General features: G+C 38.2%; 1 long non-coding RNA gene across 1 annotated transcript in view; it reads right to left on the bottom strand.

The window, feature by feature from the left end:
- Positions 1-9,523: 9,523 nt before the first annotated feature.
- The window catches only part of LOC309630544, a 29,556-nt gene continuing 18,768 nt past the window's right edge, over positions 9,524-20,311 (bottom strand). Inside the window, exon 2 of the long non-coding RNA XR_014245747.1 lies at positions 9,524-9,801. This is a non-coding gene — a long non-coding RNA (uncharacterized lncRNA). The remainder of the gene's footprint in view (positions 9,802-20,311) is intronic.

Here is a 20,311-nt window from a genome sequence, read left to right on the forward strand (position 1 = left end):
CCTAATTTATTTCTGATAGGCCTCTGTTGTTCAGGGTGTGCTAATACCTGTCAATGTTCCAAGGGGATCTAGAGGTGTTCCTTGAGCAACAGTTGCAAAAATTAGGGCTCCTGATGAATGTATAAGCTCTTTTATGGGGAGTCTCCTTGAGCTGTAGGAAGACCAAGGAGGTGCATAAGGGTGGTGTCCCCTGCTTACATTCCCTGTGGGTGCCCCCTAACCTCTACATCTGTGGAAATCCTGAAGCCTGCCCCTCAGGATCAAGCTCCAGGCTAAGTAAATAGGCTTTTCACAAGGAAGATGGGTTGTGTTTCAGTCTCCTGTCTGTGTAGTTTCGTTGGGCAGGTTGGCCCACCTGTGCTAGCAGGTTAGGTGGGGAGTGCAACAATGGCCTCTCTCAGCAGCTCAATCTCTGGGTAGTGTTTCCACCATCCCAGCCCCTCCAGCTGATGCTTTCAGATTTGCAAATATCTCTCTTTCACACAGTCTTAGCACATTTCAAACTGGTGTTATTTAGCTGGGTCTTGATTTGAGAGAGACCACATGTGTGCCATTTAAGAGTGAAGTCTTAGTTTCCTATAGCACTTTGGGACCTTTTCTAAGCCAGACATTTTTGAGGCTGGTCTCTCTGGTATAGATCCTAGGGGCTGGGGTGCTTGATGTGGAGCCCCAACCCCACGCTCCTCCAGGAGAAGCACCTGCCTGGTGAAATCCCTCCTTATTGTGTGCCACCAGGTGTGGGTGGGATTTTTTGGCAAGAGTGTTTCTCTACCACTCCTACCCATCTTGATGTCCTTTTATCTTTTCTTGTGGAGCAAGTATTCAGTTCTCAGGTTCTATTCAGAAGGAATTGATCCAAATGTAGTTTTGTATTTGTCGTGTTTGTGGGAGGAGGTAAGTTCAGCCTCTTCCTATGCCGCCATCTTGAATCACCTCTGTCAGAGTCTTATGGTTCTACTGAAGTCAGGGTTGGGAGCTTTTCTACAGTGTTACACATGGCTATTTTCTAGTTCTAGTTCTACCGGTATCTTGCAGTTTTCCCCTTGACAGCTGCTACTTTATAGCTACTTATCTATTTCCATGAATACATTACCCTATCTAATTTGTTAATTTTTTTTTCTTTTGACTTTCTGGGAAGTGGAAACCAGATAGGAAGTATATTAGAATTATGGATGAAATAAGGATAAATAAACAATGTGTGAGAGTTTTAATGATTCACCTAAGAGTTAGATACTTAAATTTTCATAGGTAAGACTTATCATTTATCTCATCTTTCTTGATTTCTTTTGAGCCTTCTTTGTGAATTCAGCAATTAAGTGACCTCTGCATAGATGAAGATTGTGTTTTGGAAGGTTTGATGTTTCCTGTGGAAATAAGATGCAGAGAGGGGGACCACATTACACGTTAGCTCTTACTGCCTCCATGAGTTGGGGTAGAAAAAAGAGTCAGTGATGTTCTAAAGGTTTGTGGACCTCATCATAGTCACAAATGTCTCTTCTCTAAATGTGGCAGGAAATAATGTTTTTATTTGATAACAATAAGCCACTCTTTTATTTGAAGACGGAGTGAACTACAAATTGTGAACTTACTGTATATCTTTATAAGTCAGCCCTTTTCAAGAATGTGCACATCAAAGCAACTAATAAATGAAAACTAAGCAGTTCTAATTTTTTTTTCCCAGTCAACTGATATGTATTATGTTTGGCTACTTAGCTGCATACTCTCTTATGAATTAGGGATTGTTGATTATTTGTATAGCTTTCTAAGGCTCTGAGTGCACCTTTCTATACCTGGAAGTTTCTATTAGAATGGTGATATGGGAGAAGTGAGGAAAACACTGAACTGTTCTGACTCTGACCTGGCTTAAAGGGTTTGTGACTAACACCCCAGCACTTATAAGGATTCTTTTGGTCCTAGTGCTCCAGTTTGCCTGCGCAAGCCACTCTGAGAAGGTCAGTGAGCCTAACATCAGGCTTGAAGATTGGATTAAAGACCCAGGAAGGGCATGCCTCCTGCACAAGCTTTGAAGTCAGTTGGACTTGGGTTTGTTTACCATCTCTTTACTAGTTTAGTTAACCTGTGTGTACAGTTATAAAGTTGGGCTAATACTGTCTGTCTCACATGGATGTCAAGGTGGATGAAAGCACTGAGCACCTTGTAGGCACTCACAGGGTCACCTTTCATTCCTATGTGAGCCAGGTGGATCAGAGACACCTCTAAAAGCAGCTCTTGACAAGTGGCTTTAGGTAGCACAGCTTGTCTTGGTCCTGAATCATCCTGGCTATTGTCCCCATCTCCAGCTCAGCTGCTGGCTGTCCTATCTTCACTTTACTGACATTAGCCTTAACAACATCCAGGACCTGGCTTGTCTGGCTAATTTCTCACGTCTGACTTCTCTCCCCAGCTGTGAGTGAAGTTTCCCCAGCTATATGTAGCCTCTCCTACTCATTCAGGTAAGATTTTGTTTGGCTTTCATCCCCTGAATGCATGTACTTTGGGTACCAAGACTACTTACCTTCCATACTTAATATATGCCCCTTAGAAAGCACTGGCCAAACTTCTCCTGTCAGCATTGTGTCACAATCCCTTTTGGACACCTCAACCCTTCTGCTGTATGACTTCGGGATAAACTTACTTTACACATCTCTTAAAAAAAAAAAAGGTTGATTTTTTGCTGCCTTTGGTTTATAATTTGTGAAACTCATATTTTCATTATGAATACTACAAAATTTTCAAAATCACTCCCCATTGCCCGCTGGCTAAAATAATATTGCCAAAATATTCTTCCATCAGTGAAATATATAGGTCTTTTTCTAAATTTTACTAATGTGCCTACCTTCAAGTTTTTATAACTCTTCTTACAGAAGTATTACATAGTTACTGTAGAAAATTTGCAACATACAAAAACACAAGGAAGAAAATAATAGCCAAATTCAGGGACCATAAACTGACAAATTGGTTTTTGGCTTTCATAATGTAAAAAAATCGATTGAATGCTATTGAAAGGTCATGTATGCTTCGGGTTTCCACAGTCCCCATCACTCCTTACTGTCTTACCCTGCTTCCACTTTATTCATTTACTTGGGCCCTGGAAATATTGAGTTAATCCACAACTCAGAATAACGACTATTAACATTCTTATCTTTTCTTCTATGCAAGCACACATACATATAGCTTTTATAACTAAGGATTTAAACCCTGAAAATACTTCCCATATTTTTCCATGTAATTAAATATTCTTAAATGTAATTTCCTGTAGTTGTATAGTAACCTATCAACAACATGTAGTATAATTTATCAAATCTGTGCTATTGAATATTTGGGTTATTTCCATTACAGATAAAGCTGTATAAACATCTTTATAATACATTTTGGTCCTGGGGGAAGGGAGAGATTTTCTTTAAAATGTCAAGCCAAGTCAGTATCTACCATTACCATCTCTATAAAATGCAGTGCACACTCTACATATTTAAATTAAGACCTATAGTTATGCTTAAAATATAAAAATTAGAAAATGAAAAAGAAAATGAGCCTTCGTTGATTGCTATGATTTCATGAGTTGATGAGGCTTTACATGTAAGGTTCAGAACACTCCAGCTCTTATGGGTTAGAAGCTAATTAGAAAAAGAAGCAGAAAAGGAATTTTTGGCTGTTTGGTAGAGATCTTACGGGTCATCTTGCCAGTGAGGAGCTCTTGTGTTAAGATGAGGAAACGGGCCTGGAGACCTTTAGATCACATACCTCGTTGTTGTCTGGGCCCAGATTAAAAGCATGCATTCTTCTATTTCTGCCACGTCACCTTCCAGGGTACATTGCTTCTTTAAGAAATGCAAAGCACTCGCTGTTATAGAGCCTATAATCTGACTTCTACTTAAAAGAACTTATTAAGCTGATAATAGAGCATCTAGAAGAGTAGGTGGCATCCATCCGCTGCATGCTGTGACCCCCACCCGCCTCTACCTCAGCAGACGTTACTAATCATTACTTCTGTTTTTGAGACCAAAAAGGGTCTTAAAATCTTTCTCAACTCTTACTTCAGGCAGCCACAACCAACTGGTCAAGTTGGTTTATCAGTTTGGATGTATTTACCATCACTAAACTGAGCCATGCTTGAAAAACTTAAGGAATCTTTATATGTGCATTGCTTTCCCCACAGCATACGGGAAGTATAGGACCTATTCCAGTCAATAATTGTGGCTCAGTATAGAAGTGATTCTTAACTGGGAGGCCATGCCCTCCTAGTTGAGGGTTGAAGGAGGATAAAAGCTCAAAGACAGGGAGAAAGTGGGAAGGAGGAATATGGTTTGAAAAAGCTCTCTAGGTGATTTTAATGCCTGCACTTCCCACAGTACAAGTTACATCTTTGGTACTATTTATTGTTGGAAATGTATTTGTGATGTGGTCACACCATTTAGAGATTGTATTCTGATTCAGGCACCTATTGCAATGCAAAATGTGCATGTGTGTATTTGACTAGATGTAACTCTATATTGTGTATGTAATATATCTGATTCCTCAAGACATGCATTTCTAAAGGCAAGGTATGCGGTGTTTGCTATAGAATGTGGTTGATGCATGTGCCTTAAAACCATCATTCTCACTATAATAATCATTTCTTTTTTCTGTGAGTGCTGGAGTTCTGATACCTGGTGGTAAATTCATATTATTTTTCTGGGCTGTGGAAGTAATGATTAATAAGTATCATGTTTACTTTAAAAAGGAATTAATACATTGTGAAAAGTAAATGAAGTGTGAAGCTATTTTTCATTGACTTTTTTTTTTTGCAGATATGACAGAAGCACAAAGGGCAGGCAATTGACTTTTTCAGTAAGTATCCTCTTCAAGTGCTATGCAAAGATTCACTAGTAATTACACATAGCATTTTATCCTTCTCCATTTGAAAAATATAGATCTGATGTACGTTTTCAAAGGAGGTTGAACAAGAGTCTGATACTGATTCCCTCACTACTTTGTACATTGATTCATCAAATATTTATCTGGAAACTGCTGGATATCAGGCTTTGTTGCTCGGTTGGAGCAACGAAGGTGAATAAGACATGGTCGTAGCCCTTGAGGGGCTTACACTCCAGCAGGAGAGCCAACAAGTAGAGAGATGACTGCACAGGTGGTATTGTTTCTGGCAAGGCTGGCGCCTGTCACCTGTGCAGGAAGAACGCCTTGGTGGAGACCTGTACCCTAGTGGGCATTTCTATGTCGGAGCCTCAAGAAGGCTTCCTCACACACAGCCATACGTGACTGACTTGGCAGAAGGACCAACCAGCGTTTGCTCTGGATAGACAGGTATGTTTTGAAAAGGTTTCTAGGACTCATTCTTAGGACCAGATGAATTAATATTCACCATAAAACATTTTTTGATTTCCCTTGAGTGATATTTCTAAGAATGACATTTTATCAATATGTTATTAGGTTTTTTTTTTTAATTAGAAAGTCAAGTCAGAAATAGGAAGTGTAGCTTGCTGAAGCCATGAATAGGAAATGAGGTTTTTTTTTTTTTTTGGCTGTCAGTGTTTAATTTGCTAAGTTATCACATTTAATCTCAAGATAATTTAAACAGTAGTTAAAGCTATCCAGATTATGTCATCTACCTTTTTTCCAAAAAAATGCATATTTTTAATATTCATGCTGGTTTTCTATGAATTCAGATGTAGTCATTAAGAAGGGATTTTTTTTTTAATGTAAGAAAGGCTTTTTATATGGATTGTTGGCATTTAAAATAATTTCCATTCTGTAGCAAAGTAATTTGTGTACATAGTTTAAAAAGTCAAATAATACTAAAAGATTTAGATGAAAAAGCATCAGTCTTCTGAATCTCTCTCTCAGTCTCTCCCCAGAAACAATCATTTTGCACCCTTTCAGCAGTTTACTTTGGTATTTGCCTTCTCCATTAGTATGTATATGTGCCCTGCATTCTCTTGATTCATCCATTCTAGACACCTACTGATTTCCTCTTACGGTACATGGTCATCTTGGCAGTCTGAGATTCTGTCTCCTTTCGTCTCCAAATCTTCCTAATAAGTGACTTAAATCTCTCTTCAGGGTTTTCACCGTGATGACTATGGAAATATTCCCTGCTCTTTCAAGTTATTTGCAGTGATTGCATTTCCTGTCTGCAAACCTTTTTGTTTTTCTTGAATTTTTGTTAGTTTTTAAAAGTTACGTTCAAATGTTTGAACCTATGTATGTCTACATCTTCCACTACTTCCTGGCATCTTTGAGAAAGGTCTCACAATATAATTTTTCTCCAAGATGAACCTGTTTGGGTAATAGACTGGTTTCAGTGTTTTTCTGGACACTTCCCTCCTAAGCCCTCTGTTTTCCCCTCTCCAGTGTGGACTGCTCACCGGTAATATCTGCTGCATAGCTTTCATCCTGCGACTTCTCTTCTCTCCCAGGTCCTGGGAAACCCCTCTGCTTCTCTTCTCTATTGGAATCCCTGTTTTCTGCTTTACACCGATATTTTGATGAAGGATATCCTCCAGTAGCTTCATGAGAAGCAATACAATCTCTAAATATTTTGTCTGAAAAATGTTTTTATTCTCCCATCACCACTGACATTTGGCTTGGTAAATAATTCTTAGGTGGTAATGGTTTTCCCTCAGAGTGGGGTTTTAAGGGGTGAGTCAACTTCTTCCTCCTCGTCTGTGTTCCCTCTGCAGGCACTGGGGTTTGACCTTCCTCCCATTCACGAAGTCATTTTCATCTACTGTATACTGTTTTCATCCACCGTATATTGGGTTCTGCAGTGTGGTTTCCAGGCAGAGAAAGGGGCAAGCAATGGAACAATGCCTTTAACATCTGTACTCATTCTTCTGAAAACCAGAAATTTTTACCTTTTATATATAGTTAATAAAACAGTGCTTTGGACTACTTTGTCATTTGGAAATAACTGGGCATAGTTTGTTTAAAATGGTGTTCTCTGGCCCTCTTAGAGTAATGTTTGACAAAATAAGGCAGGCTAGTCATGTGGGGCTTGGAGCAACTTGCTAACCGAACTTAGTTAAACAGTTCCAAATGAGATTTGGGCCCTTGAATGGTGATTTTAAATGGCTGAATCATTCTTTGCCCAGAAAAGCCCACTGATTCCATCTGTAGTATTCTGTATACAAACTATCATGATATTCATGGTTAATCTTTTTAGCAGCAAGCCTTCGCACCTAATGTTTCCTGACCAGGCATGTTTTTCTTTAGGTAGTACTATTGAGATTTATAAATCTTAGAGCCTAAAAGTAAAGGCAGTATTCACAGGAGATCTGCTGAAATGAAATGAAAGTCATCTAGATGTAGGGGAGGTGATGGGGATTTTAAAAGGGCATAAGAAGAGAATGCTATCAGGTAATGATGACACAAAAAGATAAGGCCAATTGATGATGACCAACTGGACATTTTGGAGGGTGGAATACCAAGTAGAAAGTCTATCAATCTGCTAGAACTATGGTTGAGGAAAGAGGAAGAAAGAATAAACAAAATGAAGCATACATAATAATTGCTTTAATAAATACACAAATTACGCTATAATTTCTTAAGAATTGGCAGATAAGCTACACCTCTTCATTCAAAGGTAAGCTTGTGGTTTTGTGGCTTTTCATCTGTTAGAAAATATAGTCATTCAATTCTCAATATATCTGTATATTGTGGGAGTTTAGGGCAATAAACCTCTTACCCTGCTATGAGTGGTAAATAATCCATAGAAATATCATATTCAGGTGGTTATCTCTGGAGAATATCTTAATATTATATAATAATTTTTGAAGGAAAGGAATCCATAGAACAACAAAAAAAAAAATTCAGAGTTCAACATGTCCTTGATGGGATCATCCCTAGTAATACTGTCAACTTGTGTTGAGTTTCAGGAACTTGTGAATTAGAATCTCGATCCTGAGCCATTTTCTTCTCTTGTTTTGAACCTGTTCCAAAATTTTGTTCCATTATAAATCATTTCCATTTGTAGGTGATCTAAGGATCACTAAATATAGCATGTTGCTTCAGTTGTCTCGTTTAAAATGTTACATCAGGGCTTCCCTGGTGGCGCAGTGGTTGAGAATCTGCCTGCCAATGCAGGGGACACGGGTTCGAGCCCTGGTCTGGGAAAATCCCACATGCCACGGAGCGACTGGGCCCGTGAGCCACAATTACTGAGCCTGCGCGTCTGGAGCCTGTGCTCCGCAACGAGAGGCCGCGATGGTGAGAGGCCCGCGCACCACGATGAAGAGTGGTCCCCACTTGCCGCAACTAGAGAAAGCCCTCGCACAGAAACGAAGACCCAACACAGTCATAAATAAATAAATAAATAAATAAAAGAACGTGAATTTCTTTAAAAAAAAAAAAAAAAGCAAACTGCGCTATTCATTAAAAAAAATAAAATAAAAAAATAAAATGTTACATCACATATAAACTAAAAGGCTACAGAATTGGACCTAAGGGGTTTTTTTTCCCCCCATTTTTCTCCACTTTATATTTGAGTGTTTTCGTATTGCCAGTTCTACCACCAGATATTTTTAATACATTCTTCCTTAATAGAAAGGTCTCTGCCTCTACCTCTGCCCTACATCTGCATCTTGAACAGGAGACTGATTGCATTGTCTTTGGTTTCCTTTTTTTTTTTTTTGGCTTCAGCTAGACTTCCATTCCCCCCATATCACCATTCTCCTGCTTTCTCTGTATTTTTACTTCTCATTGACTGTTCAATGGCATTCAGTCTCAAAAAGTCTGTTTCCATGCTCCCCAGTGATTTTCTAGCTTTGTCATCCAAGAGGAAACAAGGTTCCACAGGATTCTTGGAATTGTCTACTTTTATAAAGCCATCAGAGGTTCACCCACTTTAGTAAATAAAACAGTACTTTTTTTTTTTTTTTTTTGCCTTATGAATTATTAGCTTTTTTTCTTTCTCTCTTTTTTTTCTCTCCAGAATTTGGGTTTTACTTCAACATTGACTCAGTGTGGCTATCAGAAAATTACCAAAACTTTTATTTCCAGTTACTGGTGAAAGTCAATGGTCTTTTGGCTCTTACGAAGGAAACCATGACCTAATTTGTATAAGCTCCTTAAAAGTCAGGACTATATAGGAATCAAAGCAGTGAATGCTTTCTTGTTGCATGCCTACCATGATTAGACATCATTTTCATTGGTTTACAAGTGTTAAATAATTCTTGTAACAGCTTTCATTTCCTTGGTACAATTTTTGTCCCATTTTAAAGATAAGCAAACAGGCTTTGAAAGTTTAAAAGTACTTTGGCCAAAGCCTTACAGATAGCTTTAGTCCTGCTGAGACTTGAATCCAGATAATCTCACTCAAGGGCGTGAACTATTTACTACCTCAGCCGTCCACAACATCTTGGAACGCACATGTGGCTCCAGAAGAGTTTTTAGTGCAAAGAATCAGTCCCTAAGCTCACTGAAGCAACAACTCTAAAGAGGATGAACTCGGAAAAGCAGTGTGAAAGAGAACGTAGTATAGTGGTTAATAATGGACTAACTTTAAGGAGTTTTTTGTTTTTTTAAAAAATTTATTTATTTATTTTTGGCTGTGTTGGGTCTTCGTTTCTGTGCGAGGGCTTTTTCTAGTTGTGGCAAGCGGGGACCACTCTTCATCGCAGTGCGCGGGCCTCTCACTATCGTGGCCTCTCTTGTTGCGGAGCACAGGCTCCAGACGCTCAGGCTCAGTAATTGTGGCTCACGGGCCCAGTTGCTCCGCGGCATGTGGGATCTTCCCAGACCAGGACTCGAACCCGTGTCCCCTGCATCGGCAGGCAGATTCTCAACCACTGCGCCACCAGGGAAGCCCTGGACTAACTTTAAATTATAAAGTTAACTTAAATGATTCGTGTCTGACACTCAGTTTCATCATCTGTAAAACGGGGACAAAAATGTCTTGAAGGGTCATGAAGATTAAATTAATACATATAAAGTGCTTGGCATGAATAGGGTAATAATTATACATGGAATCTGTCTTAGGAATAGATCAGTCACATGGATCTGAAAGGCAGTGGTCTAAATGAGGTAGGGAATTATTTTTATCTTATGTAACAAAAAAATCTAGAGGCAAGTGGTCCAAGGCTGGTACAGTGGGTCCCATTCTCCACCTTACAGCATTATTAAAGGTGTTCACTATAGCTTTGGCCATCTCGTCTGCATTTTAGACTGGAAGGAGAGAGCCGGAGAGCTACCAGCTCTGTCAACCACACCTAAAATCTGCTTCTTCTGTCTCATTGATCAGAAAGTCACATGATCACCCCATCTGCAAAGTGTTGACCCTTAACAACAACAAAAGAAAATGGAACTGTTAGCAACGAAGCAGGAGCTAGCCAACATAGGTATGTGAGTGTGCGTGTGTATTTATACATGGTGCTTACATGTGTGTGTTATGTACCAGAAGCCATAGCAGAAAGAACAAACTACCACAAAACTAGGGAAGAATTGGAGCAGTAGCAGCTATAGCCAGCAGCAAACGTAAGGAGCAACACCTCATAGAAGCCGGAGGAAATAAGTTAGAGAGGGAATGAAAGGATGTTCCTGCTACAAACATTAAAATATTAAGACAGAAAAAAATGAGCTTGACCCTTGCAAAAGAATGGTGTGCAGATGCCATTTTATATATATATAAAGGTCACAGTCACGTCTTAAGAAGTTACCTTAGTTGGTTAGGCAGAGTTATCACAAAGCCTCTGTATTGGGCTTGAACTCCACAGAGATTAATTACCTGCCCCCTTATCGTCTGTCCTTGGCCAACCTTCTCATAAATGAGTGTAGTCCAGACAGTAATGAATGTAGATTTTTTTCAACCTATCTTCTCTCCCATGGGGAAAGCAAACCCAAACCACAAAACATCCACTCAGTAGATAATGAACTGATAGCATCATCTTTGCTCTAAAGGACAAGAGGTGGTCTGTGGTGATAGAAGGCACGTGGTTGGCTTGGGGCTTTGTGGCCATCAGAAGGGGCCCATTTGTCATCAGCCCACTGCACACTGTATTCTTTTCTAGAGTGACATTTTCACATTGGAGGTCTCCTTACCAACATGGTCCAGTGGATTGACATTTGCCCTGCAAATGGTTGATTTCATTAGCCTTATTGATCTGTAATGAAAAATACTTTCAATGCTGAGGCTCCATTGCTCAAAACAATTATATAATCAAAGGTTAATTTAACCGTGGATACATGATCAGATTATATTTAGATGACATTTTGGTGTCTTTTCGTTTGACGAGGCTTAAGTTCATCTGAGGGTAAATGCAGATACAGTTATGCCAAACACATTTCTGAGGTTGATTTAAAACAAGGAAATTGTAACTATAAAACAGGGTAATAATTTTAATGATACTGAGTTTCACTCAAATAATTCAATTGGCAATATTTAATAGCTAAGATGATAAACAACAGGTACATATATTTCTTTAGCCATATATGTAATGGGTTAAATAAAGGAATCTTCAAGAGTGCCAATGCAAGATGGATGGAACAGATAGAAATATAACCCATGAAGAATAATGCCCAGGTTCACTGTTAATAGTGAATTTCTTATATAGTAATGCTGGGAAACAGCCTGGCTGAAAAAGATAACTATGATTTTTTCCCCCTATGTGCTTTAAAATATGAAGGTAATGTGATTTTAATATGCCTGCATTTGAGAGAGGACAGTGACCTGTATACATTTCTTTCACCTCTGGTCCGATAAAATTCATTTTTACCCTTTCAGAAGATAGGCTATTTCAGAGAAGATTCTTGCTTGTTAGGCAAAATGTACTAGTAACAAAAGAATGCAGAAAAGAGGGAAAATTTGTCCCACCTAGTGAAAAAGAAACATTTAAAAAATTGGAGATATATTTAAGTGCTGGGCTGTCTTGGGATCTTACCAGAAAATCCAGAACTGAGCCTTTAGTGTTTAAGAGTCGTCATCGCCCTTGGAGGAAGATAGGCATATTTGTGTCCTGCAGTTATGAGTCAAGCCCATTTCATTGTGGCATTGATGGAGTTTGCTGGCTTCAGCTGCTCGGTGTTTGCCGTTATAAAGATAAGAGCTGATGCAATCACACAGAATCTCCTGTTATTTATGTCGATGTACTCTCTCTGGCTTGAAGGATTCTGCTTTACCTAATTTCAAATCACTGCTAGGCATGATTGGGCCAGTACAGTGTTTCTCAATTTCTTGGAGCTTTGCTACATATTTCTGCCACACAAAAGTCAAGGATTTATGAAATTAAATCACCATCTCCTAATAATAAGATCTGCAACTGCCACTCTTACATCAGAGCGCACTCTCACATCCAGAAATTAAGATGTCAAGAATTTCTGCCTCTATCAGGACAAATTCAAGTATTTCTGAAACAGGGTTCAAATATAACATTTTGCCAAATATTTGTATTTATTTTATATATTAAGAACATAGCACTGAAACCATTTTTTTTTTTAACAAAGAAAGTTTCTTTTGGCTTGTATATCATTGCCAACAATGGTGACTCTGAAATCAGAATTTAGCCAGCTATATTTTTGATTTATGAGTACAGAATAGCATGCATTTTGCTCTTCTGTAGCAAGATTGCTTCCTCAGAAGGGGTGGTAGTAAAAAATTTATGTTTTCTGAGTAAGCTAAGCAGACGTGAATCAGAAGACACACAGGGAGGAAATATATGTTCTGCTGAGGCACTGTTTTTGCAAAGGCTCTTCTTGACAATAACCACACGTTATGTCCCCGTCCTTTACAATATTCTGTAATTTCTAATACAACATAAAATAAATGTACACTTTCCTTTTTAAGTCAACAGTTGTAGGTTCTGCTATCAATCCCTCAAATTATAGTATATTGTGTGGTTGGAAACAGCATGATACAGTAGCAAGTGCATTAAACCAGGCATGTCCAGACACTATCAAACTCTTAGAGGAAAACATAGGCAGAACACTCTATGACATACATCACAGCAAGATTCTTTTTGACCCAGCTCCCAGAGAAATGGAAATAAGAACACAAATAAACAAATGGGACCTAATGAAACTTAAAAGCTTTTGCACAGCAAAGGAAACCATAAACAAGACCAAAAGACAACCATCAGAATGGGAGAAAATATTTGCAAATGAAGCAACTGACAAAGGATTAATCTCCAAGATTTACAAGCAGCTCATGCAGCTCAATAACAAAAAAACGAACAACCCAATCCAAAAATGGGCAGAAGACCTAAATAGACATTTCTCCAAAGAGGATATACAGATGGCCTACAGACACATGAAGGAATGCTCAACATCATTAATCATTAGAGAAATGCAAATCAAAACTACAATGAGATATCATCTCACACCGGTCAGAATGGCCATCATCAAAAAATCTAGAAACAATAAGTGCTGGAGAGGGTGTGGAGGAAAGGGAACACTCTTGCACTGTTGGTGGGAATGTAAATTGATACAGCCACTATGGAGAACAGTATGGAGGTTCCTTAAAAAACTACAAATAGAACTACCATACGACCCAGCAATCCCACTACTGGGCATATACCCTGAGAAAACCATAGGTCAAAAAGTGTCATGTACCACAATGTTCATTGCAGCTCTATTTACAATAGCCAGGACATGGAAGCAACCTAAATGTCCATCGACAGATGAATGGATAAAGAATATGTGGCACATATATACAATGGAATATTACTCAGCCATAAAAAGAAATGAAATGGAGGTATTTGTAATGAGGTGGATGGAGTTAGAGTCTGTCATACAGAGTGAAGTAAGTCAGAAAGAGAAAAACAAATACAGTATGCTAACACATATATACGGAATCTAAGGAAAAAAAAAAAAAAGGCCATGAAGAACCTAGTGGCAAGATGGGAATAAAGACACAGACCTACTAGAGAATGGACTTGAGGATATGGGGAGGGGGTGGGGTGAGATGTGACAGGGTAAGAGAGTGTCATGGACATATATACACTACCAAATGTAAAATAGATAACTAGTGGGAAGCAGCCGCATAGCACAGGAAGATCAGCTCAGTGCTTTGTGACCACCTAGAGGGGTGGGATGGGGAGGGTGGGAGGGAGGGAGATGCAAGAGGGAAGAGAAATGGGAACATATTGTATATGTATAACTGATTCACTTTGTTATAAAGCAGAAGCTAACACACCATTGTAAGGCAATTATACTTCAATAAAGATGTTTAAAAAAAAAAAAAAAAAAAAACCAGGCATGTCCTGGATTGAGTCCCCACTGCGCCATTTACTAACTGTCAACTCGGACAAGGCTTTTCACAGTCTCCTTTTTTTGACCTGTACCACAAGAATAATCATCTTTGGCTATCCCATGGGGTTGCTTTGCACATCAAGTAATAATGTGCGTGTAAATTGTTAGGTCCTTTATAGATATAAGAAATTATAATTTAAGAGTCTTTTAACACCATACTAGCCTTTCTAAGTTCAGGGTTTATTCTATCAAGGGAAGAAATTTGCTGATAGATGTACTTGATCCAGGCAGGCAAAGTTATTGGCTGTCAGGAGAAATGGGAAGAGTTTTTGACATCAAACAGGTATGATATTTTAGAGATGGATAACACCTCCAGATGCTCTCTAGTTTCAAGATATAGGATTGCAATAATTGTAATATTATTGTCAGAATATTAGCCACCTATCTAAATTTGAAATATTTTATAGATGTCATGTAATTAAAGGTAAATAAAATCAATGATATTTTCAAATAAATGGTTTACACTCTATCAAAATAACAGATACATTATTTGTTACCGAGATACAATTATCATGCAGTTCTGATAATAATTCAATTCAGATTATTTATTATCCTTCCTTCATATTTAAGGTAGTAAGTTATTTCTTGGAAAAGGTTAATTACATTCTTAAGTGTGGAGATATTCTCAAATAAAAATGTTTTATTCCTAATCCTCTTTTTTTTTTAAACTTACAGAATAGAAAGTATATCTTCTTGGCTATTCTTCATAGTTACATACTCTCACTGGGATCAAATAATCATAAATTGCAGCCAAGATTAATGTTTACATTGGATTCTCAGTCACGCATATATTCAACATCACCTTCAAGAATTAAAAAGGGGAACTTTAGTGGCATAGACTATTGAAATCGCAAAGTAATCACATGAGAGGTATCTTAAAAAATGCATGTATTTTTGTTCTTTACAGTGTAGTAAAAATATGTGAATTTGAAATTTGGCTTTGAACTTAAAAACTTGCAAAACTCTACATGACAGTACAGGAAATATGTTCTCAAAAGTAATCAGAAACCAAAGGTCAACTCAATATGACCAACAGAGAGATTACTAAACGTTATTTTCTTTTTTTCCTTCCATTTTTTTTTTTTTTTTGGTTATTTTTTTGAAGGAAAGCATTCCATCTGTTAATGTCATTCTCCTTTAAATGCTCAAAATAATTTCCAAAAGAATGTCTTTTATTGAGATTTTTATGCTGCTTATCAAAAACTTTTCATTCTTTACACCCCATTTAGTCTTTTTTTTTTAAACATCTTTATTGGAGTATAACTGCTTTACAATGGTGTGTTAGTTTCTGCTTTATAACAAAGTGAATCAGTTATACATATACATATATCCCCATATCTCTTCCCTCTTGCATTTCCGTCCCTCCCACCCTCCCTATCCCACCCCTCCCATTTCGTTTTGACATTATAAATGTATATCTCTTGAAAAGCATCATATCTTAAATAAATATTTACAAAATGACCAGCTATACTACTGCTCAAGACAGTATGGACTTAAAGATAAGACATAGTTTTTGATTCATGAGGAGAAATTGTCTTTTCCTGATGATTTAACAAGTTTAAGAATCATTATTTTAAAGAGACAACAAATATTTTAAGTCTAAGTCAGATGAAAACAAATTGTATATTTTATCATCAGTCTAACATGGGAGGATGTGTATGTCAGTTATATATTACTGTATAACAAGACTTAGTGGCTTAAAAGTTATATTTCATGAACCTCTGGCTTGATTGGACTCACCTGGATGGTTCTGTTCTACCTGGTATCAGCTGGGACTGCAGACATCTGTAGCTTTGACTGGGTTGGGCCATTCAGTATGGGTCAAGTGAATCAACTTCTCTGCGGTACACACAGACCGGCAATCAACTACCCTATTGTCTGCTCCCTCTCCCCTCCTGTCCTTTGTCTTACCTATTCTTGGTCTTAAGTTGGAGACTTGATTATCTCTCTACTGCCCTGATTCCTACTTTATTTGAACTCTAGACTACAGCTTCCACAATTTTATCTCATTTGTCAGCACTCTTCCATCTGCTTTTTCTCTTCTAGAAATATGTTGAAACAGCCCATCTGCTGAAGGCCTCCATCTAGTCTTAGAGGACTTTTATCCTTTACTATCTTTTGAATGGGGTTCAATAAAGAGAGGAGACAAAGTCAAACCGCAGTCTAGAACAGCTGATCAATTGATGCTCTGCAGTGTCAAAGTGATTCAAAGGGATGTTTTTCATCTCTTCCCAGGCTCAGCCATGAATTGATTTCTGACTCCTCTAAATTATGTTGATAATCAGGTTTGTAACGTGATGCTCCAAGATCCTTTCTACTCTTTAGATGCTCTCTCACTGGTAAGAGTTGCAGATAGCATCTTGGTGTCTGCTTTTGGTCTGACCTATGTGCACTATATCTGCCCCACATCTCCTCGTTTCTGACATAGCTACACAATTTTTTTCCTCTTTTGATTATTTGAGTAGAAATCAGTGTGGTGTGGAGTTAAATGCCCACCTCAGTTGCCATTTGACTTGGAAGTCCTTTCCAACCCCTTAATTTACAGATAAGGACATTAAGTTCCATTAAAGTATGTTAAGATAGTAACAGCTATTTAGTAACAAGGGTGGACTTACATACACTTAGATCGTCTGACTCCTTCCCCAATGCTCTTTATACTACATCACTGCTACTAACTGGTTCCTGGGGCATGTATTATTCAGGGTCACTAATATCATGAATCATAGGTATCAATCATTTATTCTATCTTTCTGTCCTACATTCTGACTGTTGAATTGTTCTTATGTATGTTGAGCTAAAATTTGTAGCCCAGTTGCTAGTACCAGCTGGTGCTGGCTTTTTCTTAAGGTCACAAGAATAAGTTGTGTTTTGTTTTGTGTTTTTTTCCCATGTAGTGATTCTTCATTAATAGATTTGACCTCTTTCTTCTATCTTTTGACCCTGAGTCTTTCTCTTTTCCTGGTTAAACAATCTTTGTTCTTTCAGCAGATTTCCTTTTAAGCTTTTAATTGTGGTAAAATGCACATAGCATAAAATTTACCATCTTAACTATTTTTAAATCAACTGTTCCATAGTATTAAGTACATTCGCATTGTTGTGCAACCAATCCCCAGAGCTCTTTTTCATCTTACAAAACTGAACCTCTATACCCATTAAAAATGACAGCTCCAGAGTTCCTTGTGGCCTAGTGGTTAGGATTCTGGGCTTTCACTGTGTGGCCCGTGTTCAATCCCTAGTCGGGGAACTCAGATCCCACAAGCCGTGCAGCGTGGGCAAAAAATAAAATAAAATAAAATGGCCACTCCACATGCCACCTTCCCCTGAGTCCCTGTCGCAATGAATTTGACTCCTCTAAGACCCTCATAGAAGTGGAATCATAAAATTTTTGTGACTGGCTTATCTTACCTAGCATGTCCTCAAGGCAGTTCTTTTATACAGGATTTCAAACCCATCCCAGTCACTTTTTTTTTAATTTTCTCTTCTTTTTCCACATCCCATTCAAGAAGGTGAGGTTCAAATAGCACATATTAATCTAGGCATAGTCTGTGAGGCAGGGAACCCGTTCTGAATATTACATTTCTAATAAAGAATGTGTGAGAGTTTTTGATTGCCTCCTGCTACTGTTGACTCATATTGAGCTTTACTATCAACTCAGACTCCTAAATACTTTAAGCCACTTCTTCCCTGCTGCTCCTCCCTCACCATCATGTCACACCAGGCACAAGGAACATTAGAAATTGCATATTAAGGTCATAATGAGATTTTGAAAATCTGCATAGGATCTGCATGATGATGAATTTTCTTATGCTGTTTCTTTTATAATAACATTTCATGTTTTCATTAAACTCTGGTCCATAGGTAGAATGAAGGCTGTGACCTTGGGAAATAGAAAATAATAAAAATTATTAATATACATTGACCCTGTTCTCCAAATGCATGTTCTATAATGATCCAGAATTACTGTCTTTTTTTTTCCCTCTGAAGACACAACATATGAAATTGAATTTTTTCTTTACAGACACTTCAGTTTGCATTTAACAGGTTAACAGTTCTTCAAAACGATGTCAAGCCACACTTACGCAACTGTGATAAAAATGGATTGTGAACCCAGATATAGGTCGTTTGTTACTAACAAGAGTACCAAAGTTTATAAATGAGTTAGTTACCTTTTGTTAAAAATTAAGATAGACCCAAGATTCTCTCTCTTACGTGCTTTCTGATATGGGAGGAAAGGGGTGGAGTTATAATCATTAGCTAAGTGAGAAATGTTCGCATTTCACAGCCTGTCCTTGAAATGCAACTGCTGCTTATGTACTGATAATATGTGAGAGATTATGAATCATTTAAATCCTAATAAGTTGCAATTATTATTATTATTATTTAGTTTTAACAGTAAGGAAGACCGTAAGGATAAAGAAAGTATGAATAAAAATGTGAATTATAACTCTGCATTACATCCAGAGGTCCCAGCTATTTCTTTCTTTGTGTCAGCAAAATCTGTGTAACCAAGGGAATGGAACTTGTGAACATTGGCCAGTACATACGTTAAAGCTGAAAAAAAAAGTGTTGAGAACCACTAATGTAGGCAATTAGGATAAAACACATACATGTATATTCTATATTTATATATAGGATATACATATATATGTATAACTGAATCACTTTGCTGTATACTCGAAACTAACACAACATTGTAAATTAGCTATACTTTAAAAAACATATCTGGGGACACGAATATAATTTTTACATTATAAAAACTTATACATGTATAAGTCTATATTTTATGAGACACCTGAAGCATTGGTATTTAGGCAAGCAGTTACCTGGTACTGGTGAAATTCCCTAAGAATGTAATTTACTAGCCCCTGCTAGGGTAGAACTTTTGTAAAGTAGTCCTTAAAATGGATTTCAGAGACTCTGGGAGGGCTCACACCAAGGAGTACTTCCCAGAACTTCTGCTGCAGTGTCCTTGTTCCCATGGTGAGCCACAGAGGCTGCCCCTTGCCTCTGCAGGAACCCCTCCAACACCAGCAGCCGTGTGGCTGACAGGGCCTTCGTGCTCCAGCCAGGTGTCAGGCCTGTGCCTCTGAGGTGGGAGAGCTGAGTTCAGGACACTGGTCCACCAGAGACCTCCCAGCTCCACATAATATCAAACAGTAAAAGCTCTCCCAGAGATCTCCATCTCAAGGCTAAGACCCAGCTCCACTCAACGACCAGCAAGCTATAGTCCTGGACACCCTATGCCAAACAACTAGCAAGACAGGAACACAAAACCACCCATTAGCAGACAGGCTGCCTAAAATCATAATAAGGCCACAGACACCCCAAAACACACCACCGGACACTGTCCTGCCCACAAGAAAGACAAGATGCAGCCTCATCCACCAGAACACAGGCACCAGTCCCTTCCACCAGGAAGCGTACACAACACACTGAACCAACCTTAGCCACTGGGGGCAGACACCAAACACAACAGGAACTACGAACCTGCAGCCTGAGAAAAGGAGACCCCAAACACAGCAAATTAAGCAAAATGAGAAGACAGAGAAACACAGCAGATGAAGGAGCAAGGTAAAAACCCACCAGACCAAACAAATGAAAAGGAAATAGGCAGTCTACCTGAAAAAGACTTCAGAGTAATGATAATAAAGATGATCCAAAATCTTGGAAATAGAATGGAGAAAATACAAGAAACATTTAACAAGGACTTAGAAGAACTAAAGAGCAAACAAACAATGATGAACAACACAGTAAATAAAATTAAAAATTCTCTAGAAGGAATCAATAGAAGAATAACTGAGGCAGAAGAACGGATAAGTGACCGGGAAGATAAAATAGTGGAATAAGTACTACAGAGCAGAATAAAGAAAAAAGAATGAAAAGAATTGAGGACAGTCCCAGAGACCTCTGGGACAACATTAAACGCAACAACATTCGAATTATAAGGGTCCCAGAAGAAGAAGAGAAAAAGAAAGGGACTGAGAAAATATTTGAAGGGATTATAGTGGAAAACTTCCCTAATATGGGAAAGGAAATAGTCAATCAAGTCCAAGAAACACAGAGAGTCCGATACAGG

Source organism: Balaenoptera borealis, assembly GCF_965194805.1.
Source record: "Balaenoptera borealis genome assembly, chromosome: 6".
Classification (NCBI taxonomy): Eukaryota; Metazoa; Chordata; class Mammalia; order Artiodactyla; family Balaenopteridae; genus Balaenoptera; species Balaenoptera borealis.